Raw genomic sequence first — 19,494 nt, 5'->3', positions numbered from 1 at the left:
CTACGCTTTCCTTCCCTTGGAATCCAGTTTGTTACCCTCAGCGACCATCGGTTATCCTCTCTTCGCACTACATGTCCTGCCCATGTCCATTTGTTCTTCTTAATTTCCACTAGATTGTCGGTAACTTGAGTTATTTCTCTGACCCACTCTGCACGCTTTCTATCTCTTAATGTTACCCCTACCATTTTTCGTTCCATAGCCCTTTGGGTTGTCCTCAACTTAAGTAGAACTCTCTTGGTTAGCCTCCACGTTTCAGCCCCATAGGTGAGTACAGACAAGATGCAACTGTTGTATACTTTCATCTTGAGCGATACCGGTAAGCTGCTAGTCATAATCTGCGAATGCTTGCCAAATGCGCTCCATCCCAATCTTATTCTTCTTGTTATTTCCTTTTCATGGTCCGCATCTGCGGTTACTACCTGTCCTAAGTAGACATATTCGCCTACTACTTCCAGTATTTCGCTGCCTAACGTAAACGGCTGTTCCTTCCCGAGGCTGTTTGACATTACCTTAGTATTCTGCATATTGATTTTCAAGCCTACCTTTCTACTTTTTCTGTCTAGGTCATCAATCATTATTTGCAGTTCATCCCCCGAGTTGCTTAGCAAGGCAATGTCATCAGCAAATCGCAGATTACTGAGGTGTTCTCCATCTACCCTTATCCCTAACTGCTCCCATTCCAAGTCTCTGAATACTTCCTCTAAACAAGCTGTGAATAGTACTGGGGAGATTGTGTCTCCTTGCCTAACACCTTTCTTTATAGGAATTTTGTTACTTTCTTTATGCAGAACTATTGTTGCTGTGCAGCCACTATATATATCTTCCAGCACATTCACGTACGTCTCGTCTACCCCCTGATTTCGCAATGCCTGCATCACCGCCGAGGTTTCAACTGAGTCAAATGCTTTTTCGTAATCAATGAATGCTATGTATAAGGGCTGGTTATATTCCGAGCATTTTTCTATCAGAAGTAAGTAAATATAAATAAGTTTACAAATAAAAAAAATATCCGAGGTAGTTTTACAGTAGTACGCCACTGTTCGAGCACACACCAGCCGCGATCACGGCTTCAAGCTACGCTTGATTAGGCTTAGCTGATGAACCTAATTCAAACGATGCATGCATAACGATGCGTATCTGCGCGTAAAACATGCTCTTAGCTATGGCCAAACCACGGCTTTTTTTTCTATCTTCTTTTTTTTTGTAAGACGACCGCAGTAAGGACTGTGCGCGCACCGCCTGCCTTTTCGCTTGACTCGGCGGGTTACGAACTGACCGCGTTCTGTTGCGCATTCGCAGTCGGCCGTCAATGGGAGAACACGCATTCGTCATCACGTGTGTGTCATCGAGGTTCTGCAGCAAAAAAAAAAAAAAAAATTCGCGCACTCTGGGGGGGGGGGGGGAGGGGCGGTTATGTTTCTGCCTGCGCCATCTTTTGACCATGCTGCGTCTGGCTTCCCAGAGGTGGTGGAGGAGAGTGTCCACATCCGTCACCGCCCCTGAGAGCTTTACCCGCGTTTCTGTCAAACGGAGACTGGTCAGCAGCTGTTTGGTCCAGACTTGATATCCGTGCTCCTGGATAGAACTAACATTATAATATTTTCTTAACTTTGCCCAGTCCGGCATCCTGTTCTTCCCCGTCGGTCTGGTTAGGGGTTTAGTGCTGATCGTTATGTTGATCAGGCAGTGATCGCTACAGAGTGTTTCATCCGCATTCGTCCACTCCACTCGCCTCGCGTTTTTCGAAAAGGTTAAGTCCGGACAAGTGTCCCTCTGCGCCGAGTTCCCAATCCGCGTGGGGTACACTGGGTCGGTATGTAGGGTTAGGCCTAATGTGGACGCTGCCTCCGCTAGCTTCCGTCCTCGTATGTCATCTCGGTTGTAGCCCCATGAGAGGCTCTGCGCGTTGAAATCTCCTAACACTAGTAGCGGATCTCGTCCCGCTTCCTTGATAGCCCTGCTTAGGAGTGTGGAGAAGGTTACGTTTTTTGCTTTAGGTGGGCAGTACACGTTCAGGATGTGGAGCGGCGGATCATCCTTTTTTATGGGCAGGAGAGTCACCATATGTACTGTAGCTTCTTGGTGCTGTGCATATTGTTTTTTGTCGCATTGCGTCATGTACTTGCTGTATTATTCGACATTATTGCATAGATTATATAACTAGTTGCTCTTGCTGGCCTTTTTGCGCTTGCTGATGTCTGATGTACTGTCACTTATGTACCCTCCCTCTCCTGCTTGAACATGTGACATGTCCGCAGTATTTCATAAATAAATAAATAAAAGCTGTCTTCTAATCCAGATCTAATAAATTTGCTTTGAAATTTTATGCACGAAGATGCATGTTGGGGGGTCGAGTTAGAACGTTTTGTATTTTGTGAGGCTCTCGTTCCCGCCTGGCTCCTGTATACGGCCAGCACTGCCGGAGTGTGCTCGTACGTGGAAAGGTGCATCCTAAGGTCCGCTCTCTTAGTCTTTAATTTAAAGCCTCGACTATTCCACTGTGTTAAAATTATAGGGCTCTCTTTAGTTCGTCCCGCCATGTTGTGCCTGGAGATTGTTATTCTGGAGGGGGAGCTGCTGCAGCTTCTCCCTCTCAGTGAGCACCCTACGCATCTTGTGGGTTATGGGAATCGTGGGTCTCCTTGTGTTAGCATACTTGCGAACCGTCATCGCTTTCGCTATCTGTCGGGATACTATGGAGGGAATGGATTCTTGTATCTTCCTCATTATACTTCTAGTTCACTTTCCATGCTATGCGCTGCGTCGCTTTCCATTGCCTTCTCTTGCTGAGGCGGCTGGGATTTAGCTGTGCAGGTCTAGCTTCCTGGTTAGCAGCTCTATTTGCGCTTCTAGGGCTGCAATCTGTTTTCTTAATTCAATCTCAGCCGAGTTGGGTGTGGGTTAAGAGGTAGTACTGGGAGGAAGAGGGGCGACCCCACTCACCTGCTGCTTCCCGTTCTTGACCATGCTGGTCCAGTTCCTCTCTTGATTGCTTTGGTTAGAATTTGGCTCCATGTTACTCGAAGGGGCGGGAGATTCCCGCTCATTCTTTTCTTTTTTTTTGTTTTTCTTCTTGTTCTTGTTACTGGACTGCTGCTCGTTCCTTCGGAATTTTGCAGTGCAGTCTTTAGAGTTCGTGGCTTGCTCGCCACCACATACCACACATTTCGGACTGCATTCGTAAGGGTTCCGCACCCCCTCCACAAACGCAGCTTGCGTTCCGCAGAGTCCGCAGTTTTCTTGCCTCCGTGTCGGGCAGGTGTCTGCCCTATGTCACACCGTGCCACACAGATTACATGCTGGTATGGTGCGACCGTAAGTGGCACCGGTATAACTTGCGCGTTGTACAGCATGGCTCTGGGCCTGTACTTCCTTTCGAAGGTGACCCTTGCTTTTTTCGAAGTGCCGAACTTTCTGATGTCAGGAATTTGCTCTCTCCGCAAAAGCTTCTCACCTTCCCTCGCAGGGATTCGGTCGTCTCCGGATTGGCCTTTGTGATGACTCCGTGTACCACGTTGTCTTCACTTTGCTTTACGTGTCTACGCAGATAGAGGTCCTGCCCTTGCGATCGGATTAAAACGTCGCCGACCAGTCTCTCTACCGCTTGGCTGCTCGACGTGCCCACGATGACCAGTTTTTGGTCCGGGGACACTGTGAAGTAAAAATTGTCTGCTTCGGTCTCCCCGACTCGCTGTCGTAGGGCTAGGCCTACTCGCCGTGTTGCAAGTTCTTCAAGTTTGTGGCCGTTAGTGGTTTCATGATTAGCACCACGTCGTCTGGTCTGAATCTGCACAGAAACGTGGGCTTCCATGTAGCTCTGACTTGCCTTGGGCCTCCGGCTGCGCGCTCACCGGGTTCTGAGTCGGGTTGCGCGTGGCGGCCTCCGTGTGCTGACGTGGCCTTCCTTTGCGCGCTGGCTTGGAGTTTCTGGGCTCACATTTTCACAGCCCGGATCACATTTCACTGCAGGCTTGCTCTCGGCTGGCCTGCGGCAAGGTTATCATGCCTTCCGGGTTGTAGCCGCGTTGCGTTTGCCATATTCACCGGGAGCGGGCCGTGGAACGCCGGCGTTCAGCCGATAGGCTGATCCACGGCTCCACAATGGATGGAAGCAAACGTGCTCCAAAGGGTAGAAAACTCGTCCCACCGGGTTGAGAGTGGTCTCCGTGCGTTCCGGATGACTTGATGATCTTTCAAGGTCCAATAGTTGTGGGATCCGACGCGTTGTTCCAGCGCTACGGACGAAAATCGCCGGAGCCGATGTTCAATGCGTCCGCTCGCAACGCGCGCTAGCAGCGCTCTCCTAAGCTAAGAACCCGGATCGCGGCGACATCTAAAGAGGTGACAGAATACGCGGCGCAACTCGCGGACGCTAACTGGGTAGAGAAGTGCAACGTGGCAGCTAGGCAGATGTCTGACAAAAACACATGGCGTCTCTTCCGAGCGGGAACAACACCCTCCCGTCACGCTGGTGTCTGGAACCTGCCGATGGACAGGAGGCCCCTTCACCTTGCTGCTCGTCCGATGGCACCAACGTTTGGATCGCCCTGCTAAGCCTGGTGTTTACCTCGTGGATGGTGTCCAAGGAGCAGCTCTCGACAACCATAGGTCACAGGTGAACATTTAAGGAGGGAGAGATGTGGAAAACTAGTTTCCTCCCCCTTCGCCGCGACCGATCACCACCACTCCGGCGAGCGTCGTGGCAGCGCCGCTAGGAGCGGAGGTAAATACCTCCCCTTTGGGGAAGGAGAATCAACGATGGATGCGCCACCGAGACGTCTACGCGGGTTCCCGCGAGACGAAGAGAGCTTCTGGATCCAGCCGGCAGCGAGAGCGGTCGGCTCCCGCGCCGCCTCTCCCGGCAAATGCCGGGGGATAACGGGCAACGGAGTACGCGGCGCACACGGTCGCCCGTCTTCTGGTTCCCAACAGCGCAGCGACCGGTAAATACCGCACGCTCTCGGGAGATCCCGGCCGCCATATTCACGGCGCGTGCAAATGTCCGCCGCCGAGGTCGCAACCCCATTCCCCAGCCGGTGAGTCAAAAGTCCTTCTTACGTAGCCTTGCCCTTCCAAGGAAAACCTTGTTGATGTATAGCTAGCCGGCATGCTCTGTATTATTTGCAAGTACAATAAATATCATTGGAGTAATAACGCTGTGTCTTCCCCATCCTTGTCCACTTTGTTCCCTCCGCGGGTCGCTAGTTAGGTCACGTGCACCTGCGGATGGGCGACGGGGCGTAATACCGTCCCCCCTTAAACTCCCACACGGGGTGTGGAAAGAACACGTTCGAGTGTATAAAACGCTTCCCCTCAGACAGACAGGCCGACGTGAGAACGCAGAACACGGTCCCTTTCTATTAGGCACGAGAGGTACACCATAGGGAGTGGTGCTATCCCCGCTGCTCTTCAACATGGCAATGAAGAATCTCCTGGTCCACCTGGCGAAAATCTCGGGTGTGCAGTACGCGCTGTACACGGACGACATATCCATGTGGGTCACGCTGGGCTCTCTGGGAGAAATGGAGGCCAGCTTGCAGGAGGCAGCCACCGCTGTAAATGAGTACGCAAAAAAAATGCGACCTTCATTGCTCACCGAAAAAATCCGAATTCGTCCATATTCGTCCCTCCAAAAAATGCACAGACAAGATAGAATTGCGACTTGGATCAGAACCGGTACCTGAGAGACGGGAAATCAGAGTCCTGGGTCTTTTCATTCACCAGCGTAAGCTAGCGACGACCACGCTTGACAAGCTAAAGAAACGTGGGCTACCAGATGAGCCGAGTGGTCCGCAGAGTCTCAAACAAGAAAGGGGGACTGAGAAGCAAAGATTCTCTATACTGGCCAACGCCTTTGTAACAAGCAGAATCCTGGCTCGACCCCCTATCTCTACCTCAAGAAACACGACGAGAACATCATCGAGGTGATCAAGCGCAAAATAGCGAAGAAGGCCCTCGACCTCCCTATAGCCACATCGAACCTGAGACTCCAAGGTCTGGGTATGACGAACTCGTTCGAGGAGCTGAGAGAAGCCCACCTCACAAGCCAATACACGCGATTATAGTAGACACCGTCGGGGCGTCACCTATTAACCCGTCTACACATACAACACATGACTGTAACTGAGGAAAGAGTAAGGCTTCCGCAGGAGTGGCGATACGCCCTGCACGTAAAACCACTCCCTACTAACATGTCCAAGGACGACCACGAGGGCAGGCGCATGGCCTACCGACTACTGCAAAACAGCTGGTACGGGCGAAATCCATCCCGCCGCTTCATAGTCTGGGATCCGGCCCACTCGGGGCTAGGAGGAAACGAGGCAGCAGATGCCGCCGCCCGCGCGCTCTCTAACCGGGCAACCTCATCTCCCTCCTCCTAAGAAGAAGAATTCACACCAGCCTACACTTTAAGAGAAATTACGCAGCTGTACCAAAGCAGACACAATATTTACCCCCACCCGTGTAAAGGGTTAACGAGAGCGGAGGGACGCGTGTTTCTTCGCCTCCTTGCGAATAGCACGATGTGCCCGGCGTCACTTAAACACTTGACTGCGCCTACTCCGGGGAGTGCCCGCACTGTGGGGAAATGTCCTCGGACCTTTTCCAAATGATATGGGTGTGCCCCTCCAACCCTGCCTTTGCACCTAACCCAAACCCCACCCGGGAGGACTGGGAGGCGACCACTCGCCTGCTCCGTCCTGAAAACCCAAAAGGCGTTACTCAAACGAACAATGACGGCAGTGGAAGCCACTGGGGTCCAGTACCAGGGACTCCACCTAGTGTTCGTGAGGAGAAGGGCACTAAGCTTGACTCCAGAGCAACCTCCATGTAATTCTCTATTTTTAATAAACGTTTTCACCACCACCACTCTCGGAAGGTGCGGCATTTCGTTGTAAAGGCTAATTTTGCAAACAGGCTTTGTGCGTCTCAAATGCACGCTCGATGCTTCAACCAATTCCTTTTCTCCCCAGCACACAGAGATATAATACGTATACAGTGCCCAGCTGGCCCTTGTAATGTTTCGTGGAATTTGCCGCGTTCGGTAGAGAAAAAGAAAAAAAGAAAAAAGCAGCCTATCGTCGTTAGACTGCTTACCCGAGTACAGCCGCCGTGCGATAGCAAATCCCACAAGAGAGGCCCGATCGAAACGGCTGGGCGCGCGCGTGAAAGCTTGCCCGAGCTTTTCTGAGAAGCCGGCATAATGTATATATATATATATATATATATATATATATATATATATATATATATATATATATATATATATATATATATATATATATATATATATATATATATATATATATAATTTTTTTTTTTGCATGCCTGATGCACCCAATAATGGAGCGGTGAGCATTCGTTGACCAAGAGCAGAGTAACCTTCCAGCTCGCTTCCTCCAACGCACCCGCCTGGTTATAACATGCGCACTATTACTGTACACAGGTCCACACTGGGCTGCCAGAGCCCCCGTCCAAATTTTACTGCACGGTTGTCGTTATGTCCTCGTTCAGCGACGAGATCCCCTAACCAGACCCGGAAAAAGCTTGCTATGCATTGCAGCATGTTTGCACTCGTGTACGCGTGGTTGATATGCATATGAATCGTGTATACGAGCGCGTTTCTTGTATCTTGCCGTTATGCCTGGCTTACGGGGTTTATATGTCGTCGCGGTGCAGGGCTTTGTTGTAAAGGGCATTAATGTCAATGGGATTCGTCCTTTGCGCCGAGCCGGCTCTTCTTTGCACGAACGCTTTGGTTCAGTGCGCCTGGTTTTCAACACCCGGTTATTCTAGCTTATCTAACAATTGTCTACAAGAAAATCAAGAACTTTCACTCTTGTTTGATTTCTTCTCCATTTCGAGTCCATCACTGTAGAATGGAAGGAACAGCTCAAACGGAAGGGACGGCTAAAAGGTGAGACAGACACATGTGCTCACTAACAACCAAATGGTTTATTGCGACACAAGGAGAAAATATATAGCAGAGAGCCAAAGCGCATAAGAAAAGTCACTTGCGACACAATCATGGTCCTGATATACACACAGCAACTATCAAAACCGTCCCCGATTGAGATAGGTAAGCTCTTGTGGGAATAGAGCAACGGACGTACGGTTGGCTGACACATGTGTCACCAAGTTCGTGAATGTGAAAAGCCTCAGATATGAGGCATGAGGTCAAATCTTTATATTTGGCGATGATTGTGGTCTGGTTTATATACTCTATGCCATAAAGTATATATTTCTCTTTATTTTAATTTTTATCTACCCTGTCATTTCTTCCTCTCACTCACCTCTTTGATTTCCTCTACCGCTTTCTCACTATCCCTTTATTTTCGCCGCCCCAGTTCAGGTGCTTCAGATATCAGATACCTAATACCGAGGCTGGCAAAGATATTTTCCTTCCTTTTGGATATATAATAAAATATAACCACATACAATTTAAGAGCTGTGCGATAATTCATACGCGTGCTACTCGATTTTAACATGTGCTGTTTTCGAGGCCTCACTGCAGACGATTTCTGTCGGCAACACTGCGTTTGCGACGTCGCAAACATTACACCCATGTTACTTCCGCTCCCAGCGCGAACAGCAAATTTTCAGACCTTCCTATTGGGTCATCTTAGCCACGGCATTTATCACACGGCAACTGCAGCAGCAAAACACGCAACGAGGCAGCTTTCGTTTTGAATCTGAAGGTTGGTAGGATATTCTTATGCTTTTTTTTATATAATCAGTTTGTTAGGAGGTGCTTATTATTGAACGAGAACATAACGACAGGCATGTTATGAGGAGCCGCTCTGTTGTTGCCCAACTAATACGCACCGCCGCTCCATTACTGGGCCTACTGCATCGGCTTCGCAAAAAATGCTTGGGGAATGACACGCACATGGGCTTTTCGATCGAGCCTCGCGTGGCATTTTCAATGACCATGGCGGCTGTATTCAGGCGTGTACTCGAGAGTCAGTAGGCCACTTTTTCTTTTTCTTTTTTTTTTTTTCTGATGAGCGCGGTTTATTCCTAGACCGAGTGCCAGAGAAGGCTGAAAATTATGAATAAGTAAAAAAGAATAAGCCTCGAATTGGCGGGGAGCGAAAAAAGATGTCTAAATATCAGACGCGCATTTGAGGCGCACAAAGCCCGTCTGCAAAATTACCCGTTTTTTACGTGATACGGAGCAATCGTTACAGAGTGTGCAAAAACCCGTCTTCTGCGCAGGTATCATTGTACGTTCGTCTACGCTAATACATTGCCGCTATGTTAAACGTCCCCAATGTAAGCCTGAACGCACCCAGAGCACAAAACAGCTCATGGGCCAAGCCTCCTCATCAGCCATTTTTTCCGACCATGGTGGAGTTCGCTTCAAGTGTTCTACCACGAACAATGGGTTTACTATAAAATAATAAAATAACTGGTTCACAGGAGAGAGATGCACAGTATCTGCTACACTTGTTTCTGTGGAGACCTGAACCACGCCTTAAGGGAAGGGAGGAAGGTTGAAGTGAAAGTGGAAAGAGAGAAGAGTCGTGGGGGAGGGGGGGGGGGGGGCGTAGTGCACGGCTACGGAGTAATTCCGACCACCTGGGAACCTTTAACGTGCACTGACATCGCACAGCACACGATGGCCTCTTCAGTTCGCCTCCATCGAAACGCAGCAGCCGGCGGTGGCGATCGAACCCGGGTCCTCCTGCACAATGGTCGGGCATCTTGACTACTGCAACACCGCGGAGGGGCTAATGTTTCCTCAATTGATGAATGCAGTACATTATTGATGAGGTGTATCACACTAATGTAGGCAATGAAAAGGGTGTAGCACGTTCTCTAGCGCACTCCCTTTTAAGGAGATAGTACACCCTCCTCAAGCCTTCATTTTCACTAGATTTTCGCTACTAGCTGACGGAAAGCTATACTTTGGCAGCAGAAGCATATTCTCTTATTAAACAATATTTATGTGATGTAATTAGGAATGAAAGGGGACGTTTAGCCGAGGCACCAGAGGTGTTAATGTTATTGATTAGAGGACATAGAAACATCATTTAAAATAATTCGTAAATGCTAGAACTTCGCATATTTTGAAGTGTGAATTGGTTTCCACATTTCTAGTGGTAAAAATTGCAGGCTATTCATCTGCCCTCAAGAGACAAACATAAGGGCCGAGTCGGCGTGTGTGTGTGTGTGTGTGTGTGTGTGTGTGTGTGTGTGTGTGTGTGTGTGTGTGCGTGTGCGTGTGCGTGTGCGTGTGTGTGTGTGTGTGTGTGTGTGTGTGTGTGTGTGTGTGTGTGTGTGTGTGTGTGTGTGTGTGTGTGTGTGTGTGTGTGTGTGTGTGTGTGTGTGTGTGTGTGTGTGTGTGTGTGTGTGTGTGTGTGTGTGTGTGTGTGTGTGTGTGTGTGTGTGTGTGTGTGTGTGTGTGTGTGTGTGTGTGTGTGTGTGTGTGTGTGTGTGTGTGTGTGTGTGTGTGTGTGTGTGTGTGTGTGTGTGTGTGTGTGTGTGTGTGTGTGTGTGTGTGTGTGTGTGTGTGTGTGTGTGTGTGTGTGTGTGTGTGTGTGTGTGTGTGTGTGTGTGTGTGTGTGTGTGTGTGTGTGTGTGTGTGTGTGTGTGTGTGTGTGTGTGTGTGTGTGTGTGTGTGTGTGTGTGTGTGTGTGTGTGTGTGTGTGTGTGTGTGTGTGTGTGTGTGTGTGTGTGTGTGTGTGTGTGTGTGTGTGTGTGTGTGTGTGTGTGTGTGTGTGTGTGTGTGTGTGTGTGTGTGTGTGTGTGTGTGTGTGTGTGTGTGTGTGTGTGTGTGTGTGTGTGTGTGTGTGTGTGTGTGTGTGTGTGTGTGTGTGTGTGTGTGTGTGTGTGTGTGTGTGTGTGTGTGTGTGTGTGTGTGTGTGTGTGTGTGTGTGTGTGTGTGTGTGTGTGTGTGTGTGTGTGTGTGTGTGTGTGTGTGTGTGTGTGTGTGTGTGTGTGTGTGTGTGTGTGTGTGTGTGTGTTTAGCGAGGTAGGTGGGAGAAGCGACGCTGTCCCTTGTGCTAAAATCTAAAATCGCAAAAAGGTCCAACGCTACTTAGTTAAATGTAGGAAGCGTACATAGGTAGCACACGGATTCTGCGTTTTTGAACGAACGAAGATACCTCGAAATGATCGCTCGGATACCAGCAGCGCGTTTCTTTTTCTTTTTACGCATTTCGATTTAGGGAGAAAACACATACATTAAAATCCGATAGTACTAAAAAAAAAAAATGCGTCATTCCTGCTTGATAAAGCGTTTTTTTTTTCTTTTGTTTTTTTCACGATAATGACATTTCTGCGGCCAAACTGCCGCGCACCACGTCGATCATGGCGGCCAGCTTCTTTTGAGAAAACGCTACGCCGCCCCCGCGTCAAATATCTGGCAGGGCCAGATCGGCGGCGGCGTCTCGCGTTTTTTTTCCGATGCTGGGCAGCCGGGCGTTGAGTGGGCGCTGTCGGGCGAAAAACGCCGGCTTGACGCGTCAAAAACTCTGGGCGCAAAGACATACCGTGGCGACACCTCTTGGAAGCGCCCGCATGACGAAGTAAGTGGGATAACGCACTTTGAACTGCTGCTGTGGGATGCTTTCCTAGGCAGTTCTGTTGCGAGTTAGCATTACGTTCTTTATTTATTTATTATACACCTCTGTATGGGCCTTGTTAGTAGCAAACATGAAGGTCGTAGGAAGTAGCAAACATGAGCTTATGAAGGTCTTGTGAGCTTATGTTTCGAGTAGGAATAGGAGCTTGCGCCGGGTTCCCTCGCTTAAGTCCGGGTACAAAGCAGTATTGTACCGTAGAAACAGCTTAAATAAACTTCAGCAGCCTCAGTCACGGTGCAAGGTCAAAAAGTGCAAAGCTGTCACTCTATATCAACCCAAACTACAGAATAACGCGACTATTAGCTTTTAAAACGCACACATTCAATTGAGCATCTGCTTCAGCAGCAGTAAGAGAAGTCACGTGATCCCACTTGCTTCCCTAGGTCGACGCTAGCGCCGTTCGCTCCAGTGGTGGCGCTCTCGCCGGCATTAGAGGGTGTTAAATCACAGGGAGACTTGTAATCGGTGAACCACGACTCTGACACGATTTTAACTTTATTTCTGAAGAAGCTTTATAGTTGGCGAATGTGGATGTGCTTACGCAATATACATTAATTCATTGTGCGTACGATCGCCTTTCAGATCTTTCCTGGTTTTGCACACGCATTCTCTGCTGCTCGTGACTAATGGAAAATGCTTTTAGAGCCCATCCTATTTCCTTCTGGTGATAGCGGCGCGAACAAGCAAAATGAAGCATTTCTCTCCAATGTGTCAGCGTTTTTGTTGATTTCCTTTGCCTTGCTTCTTTCGATACGCGCTAGCAGTCAGACTGCCTTTCTTTTTTTTTTTCTTATCTTGCACTAATCAAGACAGATTTAAGCGCCAAATACTTGCACGCCTCAGCAGGACAACCGATTTTTGCGATTTCCCTGCCTCGTATAGCGAACAATTCGGCGACAAGTGCTCGATTAACGCCTAATCCCGATAGACCTTTCAAATTATATCTGTGATTAGGAATGCAGCATCTTACAGATAACGGCCGCCCAGAACCGGGAACTAAACTTTGCTTTCCACTCGAACCCGAGTCTCATATCTCTCTTGAGAGCCGGCGCTCAATCATGCTCGGCATTTCCGCGAACCAGACGACTGGCTCTCCAAATGCGGCTGGGACTCGTAAACAAAGCCATCAATGGTTGGGCTTCAGTAGTGGTACACGGGCGCCTTCCCTCGGCCATCATCCGTCGTCTCCACCCTGGCGCAACTTTCCTTGCGAGAGGAAATGACCAAGTTTTCCGCCGGCGGAAACGGGCGACAGTGCGTCACGTTCGCGACTCACGATTTCTTCGTTCCTCCTCGTTCAAACCTGCCCCTTTGTGTCTTCCTGTCAAACACGCTCCTTTCTTTTCCACGCCGCCTCCAGCGCATGATCCTTTTCGGTTTCCTTTTGTTGTTCTTTCCGTTTCGTCACCTTCCGGGCGGGCAGGAATGCGACCGACTCGTCCTCTCGCGGAAACCGGGCAGAGGAGACGCTTGACGCCTCAAGGCTCTCTGCACGCGAGCCCTCATTGTTTTCCTCCGTCGAGCCGCGTATTGGGCGCCCGGGCGCGACATTCGTCAGAGTCAGTGGTCTGTGACAACCTCACCTGCCCTCCGGCACGACGCGCATATGAAGCGAGTCGGAAGAGACGAGCTGCACGTAGCCAAACTTCATTCCCCGGTCTGCTCGTTTCTTTTTCTGTTTAATCTGTGCGCGCCAAAGGTTCGCGCTCCAACTGTCTCGCGCTTTGCGGCTGTGCCAGCCGACGTCATATATGCGGACCTGTCGTCGCAGAGCTGTTCGTTACTCCGTGTCGGCGCTCTTGGTGACAGGCTCTGTTTGACGTCTATTGTAGCGACCCCGAGCCTGTTAGACTATATTCGCCCCTCTGGAAGCGTGAAAAACCATACGTTTTATGTAGAGCAAGCTGGTGCAGACTCGATATCATCGAGCACGGACCTCAGAGCGACTATTCATTCTAGCTAGGCGTCAGCGCTTGAAAGTGCGTCGTAGTTTTTTTTTATTGCAATTATTTTACGTTTTTCGGTGCGCAATTTTCACAGCTTACTTCAGACGAAGCGCGCAAATGAGGAAAGAAAGTCAAGTCCTGGCGATCGCAGAATGATATGTGCCGGCGTCTGCTATAGTAGACCTTTTCTATAAGTCTATTATGCCCGGCTCACCGGCTAATCTAGGTGCCTCGATGAGCCAGGCGAATGCAGTCGAGGCACCCATAGATGGGCGAGGTAAAAGCTCCTGCGATACCCTAGATGTCGTAGACCTTTTTCACCTAGCATGCTCATCCCTATATAATGGCCGCCAGACCCCTCTCAACACGGGCGCTTGTAAGACCTTGAGAATTAAGATTCTCTGTTCCAAAGGCAGTTGACGCGCAACTACACGGCAAATCATTGAGACCTTTGCGAAAAAGGCCCGTGGCGGGAAAGGCAGTCATCAGCGGCCTGCATGAAGGAGCAGCCCAAACATGAGCGCCCTCGATCGAGCTCAAAAAACAAAAACGTTGATGCAAATATAATTTTGAACATTATATGTAAGCCTTATTCTATCCAGGGAATAATTTTACATTACAATTAACTTTAAAAATCTGGAGTGTTGAGAGAAGACTTCGAATGTGTTCAGCAGCCGCATCGACGTACACATGCCTTGCTTTGCTCCGTATGCAATGTCCCTTCTTTGTAGCCTTTTTGTTGTGCGCGCATTTTTCGTATAGTAGTGTTTGCTCGCTACATCATCATAATCAGCAGCAGCAGCAGCAGCAGCCTGACTATACCCACTGCAGGGCGAAGGCCTCTCCCATATTTCTCCACTTAACCCTGTTCTGTGCTAGGTGCATCCTCTTGACCCCTGCGAACTTCTTAACCTCATCCGCCCACCTAACTTTCTGCCGCCGGCTACGCTTTCCTTCCCTTGGAATCAAGTTTGTTACCCTAAGCTCGCTACAGTACTACTTATTTCTTATAAGCACGCTTTAGTTTTAATAGTATATTTAAAGTGATTTTGCCGGGGCCGCAGAAGGCGCTCACGAAAGTTCCTGGATAATTATCATCTATATCTTTTACACTTGTGTAGCTGCGCCGCTCATCCTCTTCGGCTTTGCTACTTTAGAGCAATAAGCTAGCCTCCTTTGAAGTAAAGACATTGGAAAAATTGTGTGTGACAAGGGCATGTTTGCAGGGTTAACCGGCCGTGGTCGAGTTTGGTTGTCTCGGCTCCCGTTCACATTGTCGGCGAAAGTTTCCTTAACATTGTTGGGATGGCCTTATTTTGAAGAGAGTATAGTTAAGGGTGGAGCTGGCCTTGCCCAGCCAGAGCCGATAGGCACGAGCCATCTGTGTGCATATCTCCAGCGCCGGGCTTGCTGGGTTTAATTATTGATATGAGGACGCTGGCGAACCTGATCATGTCTTCTCGCTTGGGGTGTATGCGGAGATCACCACGTGTATCTGCGAAGGCTTAGAAGATTATAGCCCTACTCGTGATTTAGGGAGGTGACCACTGTGTATCTCACGATCCACGAGTCTGTAGATAGTCTCAGTGCATCCTTGTGAATTTTATTGCAGCATATATTCAACGAGTCGCTACTGCAATGCGATTGCACATGGATAGCCGGTAATGTTCGTCCCATGGTGTTTCCCGGCACTGAAATTAAGGGGGTGTGAAAGGGTCGGGGGTCATTTTGGTCGTCACTTGTTCAGAAAGAAAGAAAAGAAAAGGACGGCCGCTCTAACGTGGTTAGGCTGAATGTAGCGCTTCCATTTTCACTTCGAGCAATAATCATCAGCATACAGTCATAAAAAAAAAATTATTTGAAAGCCCACCCGACATAAACATAGGGCCATGCTTTCACCAAGCAGTCCGTCATCGATATGGAACCCCGCCGTCGAAGGTGCCTAAACGGATTAGGGGACGAGGAGTTGCTCTACTCGGGATCTCTCGATGGGCTCTTTTCCAGTCTCAAAACTGTTGCTCAAGTTGGCAGCTGCTACAAATTTGGCCATTACACGTGATCTCGTGACGTCATACAAGCCGCCGCCTAATCAGTGTCCTGCCATGACACCCAGCCAGAGGCACGCTCGGGACAAGGCCCAGACAAGCAATCATCGGTGAAATGCGGCAATGGGGGTCTCAACTAGTGCTAAACCCACTGGGTTGAAATTCGTTAAGCATTTAAGGAGGCTCCCCCAGAAAACAAAGGGGTGTACCCCTCCCTCCTCCTGTGTGGTGCACATGAGCGCAGAAAATCGTGGGCAGTGCAATGGCTGAAGAAATGAAACATTTTATATCGCCTATAATTGGTTTCAGCGCGTTTGAAAGGGAAGTGCATTGTGTAAGCGTTGGCTGCGTACACGTCTGCATATCAGTGACATCGTTTTTACGGAAGTGATGCAATCGCCGATATAGTTCATGCGAACCTATAACTCCCCCTCCACATAAAAAGGCACGCCGGGAGAAGTACGTCGATGGATCCCGGCCTGCGAAGGCACGCACGGATAGAACTTGAGCTACATTCAATTGCTCTTTTATGTTCAGCTGGACGTACGCAGCCTGCAGTAAACAAGGCGAGCAAAACAGCAAGAAACTAGACGCACTTCACGGCGTGCCATCAAACAAGCGCACTTATCGTTGAAGGATGCTCCTCGAAAACCGTGAACGAACGCTAACCAGGCCGGCATCAAGTTTTTTCATCCATGGACGGGAATATCACTGGACAGGCGTTTTCGACCGCCCCTCCCGAGCTGCAAGGTCAGGTGAGGCCAGGAAAGAGGCAAGCACAATCCTTTTCCAGGTGGTTGCGAAGCGCTGTCAAAATGAACGATGTCTCCCTCGAGCGCGCCGTCGAAGTCTCTCCTCTCCCACTCCTTCGACTACCAGACTCCATCCATGCATGTCTCTTCTTTGCGTACAGCAACGTCCTGTCTCGTCTGAGGCCTCCTTCTCGCTTGTGTCACAAGGACTCTCCATCCTGCTGCAGTTGTTAATGGCTTTCCGCTAACCGTGACAACCAGCTGCTTCACACGGAGAGCTGGTTTCGTGGTTGCAGCAGTGCGCGCTTCGTGGAAGCTCAGAATACTGCGGTACCCCGAGCTTTAGGTAGGCACTGCCATCCGGGGCATAAAACTGCATTCCGAACCTGAAAAGGGTTCTCCTCGACGTTAAATCCTTTCTCTCGCCGCACTTGCTGGCGCGACCCGGAAGCCAAGCTGGTAATTGCACTCTTTGGTGACGCCCCATCAGACGCCCGGATCCGTCTTGATCTCGACTCCTCCTTGGCAGGCGCCGCATACGCTCCGGACGAGCGCGGCGACCGTAATGAAGAGTGGCGCGGTGTGGACCGGGTGACGGAAGCGAACGGAGAGCAGGAGACGAAGAGGTGGTTCGAAGGCCCACGCCGCGGCTTTTCTTCGTTGGAGGATGTGGCGACACTGACGCAAACCCCAGCTTGACACGCTCAATATGTTTGCGGTGCTGCTTCTGCAGAGCTCATTTGGATAGCAGTCGAGCGCATTTACGCCGCATAGATGCGCACTGCATACGACATGAAGAGAAAGAAAGAAAGAAAGAAAGAAAGAAAGAAAGAAAGAAAGAAAGAAAGAAAGAAAGAAAGAAAGAAAGAAAGAAAGAAAGAAAGAAAGAAAGAAAGAAAGAAAAGGAAAGGTCGGTGGATAGATGACCGAGCAACGCCACGGAGACGCCTTGTTCCGTTGCTCGGGCTGTGTGGCGACACCTCCGCCCAGAGTCAGATGGGCGGTACTAGTCAAACTGAAACCGGTGGGGGCAGTCAGACTGGAGATGGCCCCGATAGAGGGTCTTTCCGCGCAGATGCAGTGGCCGTCGCCGACCGTCTCGTCCCAATTCAACTTAGTCCAGGCGCAACTCAAGCGTAGCGGGACAAGACGCCACCGGAGCGCTCGACACCCGTCTCTCGGGGGTGAGCGCGGTATTACTTTGGCGCCGGACTAGCTTCCCGGCGGCGTGTCTCGCGTTTCCCTTCGCGCTGTATGCCACGGTGCTGCCGGCGTCGAACAGAGCTGGCATCCAGTGCGCTCGATTCAACCCGAATGGTTGCACGGGCGAAACGAGAAGAGGTCACCCGAGGTGAAGAGGCTAATATGGCATTTGTACATTTGCGTATTCAGCGTCGATATTTCAGTGCGGTCAGTCGCACCATCCAGAAAAGCTCAAGGCCGTTCTGTTCCTGAAAGCGAATTTACAGGCTGGAACGCAGGGTCATATTTGAGGGTATAAGAGGCTCCTCCAACATGCTGAAAATCATTTTGCTTACAAAAACTTTCGAAAAAATGCATGGCTGAAACAGAACCTTTCCCCTACGCACCCCTCTTCGTCTCAGAGACACTAATATACCTTCACTTATTCGAACTGAGCAGACGTGGCCGCCCCTCGGTGCAGGCAGCATGGACTGAAAATAAGATGGGGCATGGAAATCTTCGAGATAGCAGCCAGGAAAACTCGCGTGCGACCTCACGTACTGCTTCGCGACGGAAACCCAAAATGCCCTTGATTAAAAATTTTCCTTATTATAAAGCTCACTGGTCTGAAGCAATCCCCTGTCGCACAAAGGTCATTCGTAGTTAAAGGGACACTAGATAGAAAACTGAAGTCAGCTTGCATCGATAGAATGCCAGTTTCTGGTTACGAAAAAGCCACTCTTACTGAAAACAGAAGTAAAGAGGAAGAACAGGCATACAGGTGTCGCCGCCACAGCCGAAACGGCCGAGGCTCGCAACTACAAATCACGTGACGCGCAAGGTATCCCGGAGGCTGACAAATGCGAATTACGTTGACCGTTTGAATCCGGTGTTAGGTTTTGTCTCGAATATGATAACATCACACGTAAACGACGGCGAAAAGACAATGTAAATGTTGCAAGGCAAATATAAAAATATACTTGGCGGCGATACAGGAGTCCAATTCAGTTTCGGTTATGTTTTAGCGCTGTGTTGTCGTTCCCTTTCTGTGTCTGTTTTGAAGTGCGCTGTTTTGCTTTCCAAGATGATTTACCAACTAGCCCGTTCGTTCACCCTTGCAAGTTATGGCCGTCGTCTACGTGTGATAAAAGCATGTTATCATATTCGAGACAAAACCTACTACCGCATTCAAACGGGCAACATAATTCGCATTTGTCAACCTTCGGGATACCTTGCGCTTCACGTGATTTCTAGTTGCGAGTCTAGCCCGTTTCGGCTGTGTCGGCGATACCTATATTTCTGTTCTTCTTATTTACTACCTATAACAGCTCTGTTTTCAGTAAGAATGTTTTCTTTTTTCTTTTTTTGTAACCTGGAACTGGCATTCTATCGATACAAGCCCACTTCATTTTTCTTATAGCGCCCCTTTAACTACTTTCATTTGATGTAGGTTAACGGGAAAAAATATGACCAAGATTTTCGTCTTTCGGCCGCTTCTTCGTGAGCATGTGCAATCCATCCACATGGCAGGTTTGTTGCAATGCCGCCACAGAACACAATAAAATTGCGAGTAGTACAGCCGCGCTTTGCCAGCTCAATGCGGCGACTCGTCCGTGTGCAATCCCTTGCATTGTGCCTCATTACCCGCTCGGCTGGCCGCGTGGTGCGCTCGTGTCGTCCACCTGCGTGCATATCCGCCGCAGCGATTAAGAGAAGCCTCCGAGCGAGACGTGCGGTCAATGATACCGCGAGAACGGACACGCGTGAGCCGCCGGTGAAAACGGAAACACGCAAGCAACCCGGGATGTTGGGCAACTACGCATTCATTCGGTTTGCCTGTGCATATGTGATGCATATGTTTGAGAGTGCTGTCGCTGGTACGCTTCTGATTGGAGGAAAACTGAAACATGTATACATACAACACGAGCAAGCACATTAACGCGGTTACCATGTTCGCTCTCACTCCTACCATTTCGAGGAC

This window comes from Amblyomma maculatum, chromosome 6, assembly GCF_055883805.1.
Source record: "Amblyomma maculatum isolate TAMU_Amacu chromosome 6, ASM5588380v1, whole genome shotgun sequence".
NCBI classification, from domain to species: domain Eukaryota; kingdom Metazoa; phylum Arthropoda; class Arachnida; order Ixodida; family Ixodidae; genus Amblyomma; species Amblyomma maculatum.
The sequence above is the reverse complement of the archived record's forward strand: the minus strand, read 5'-3'. Positions refer to the sequence as shown.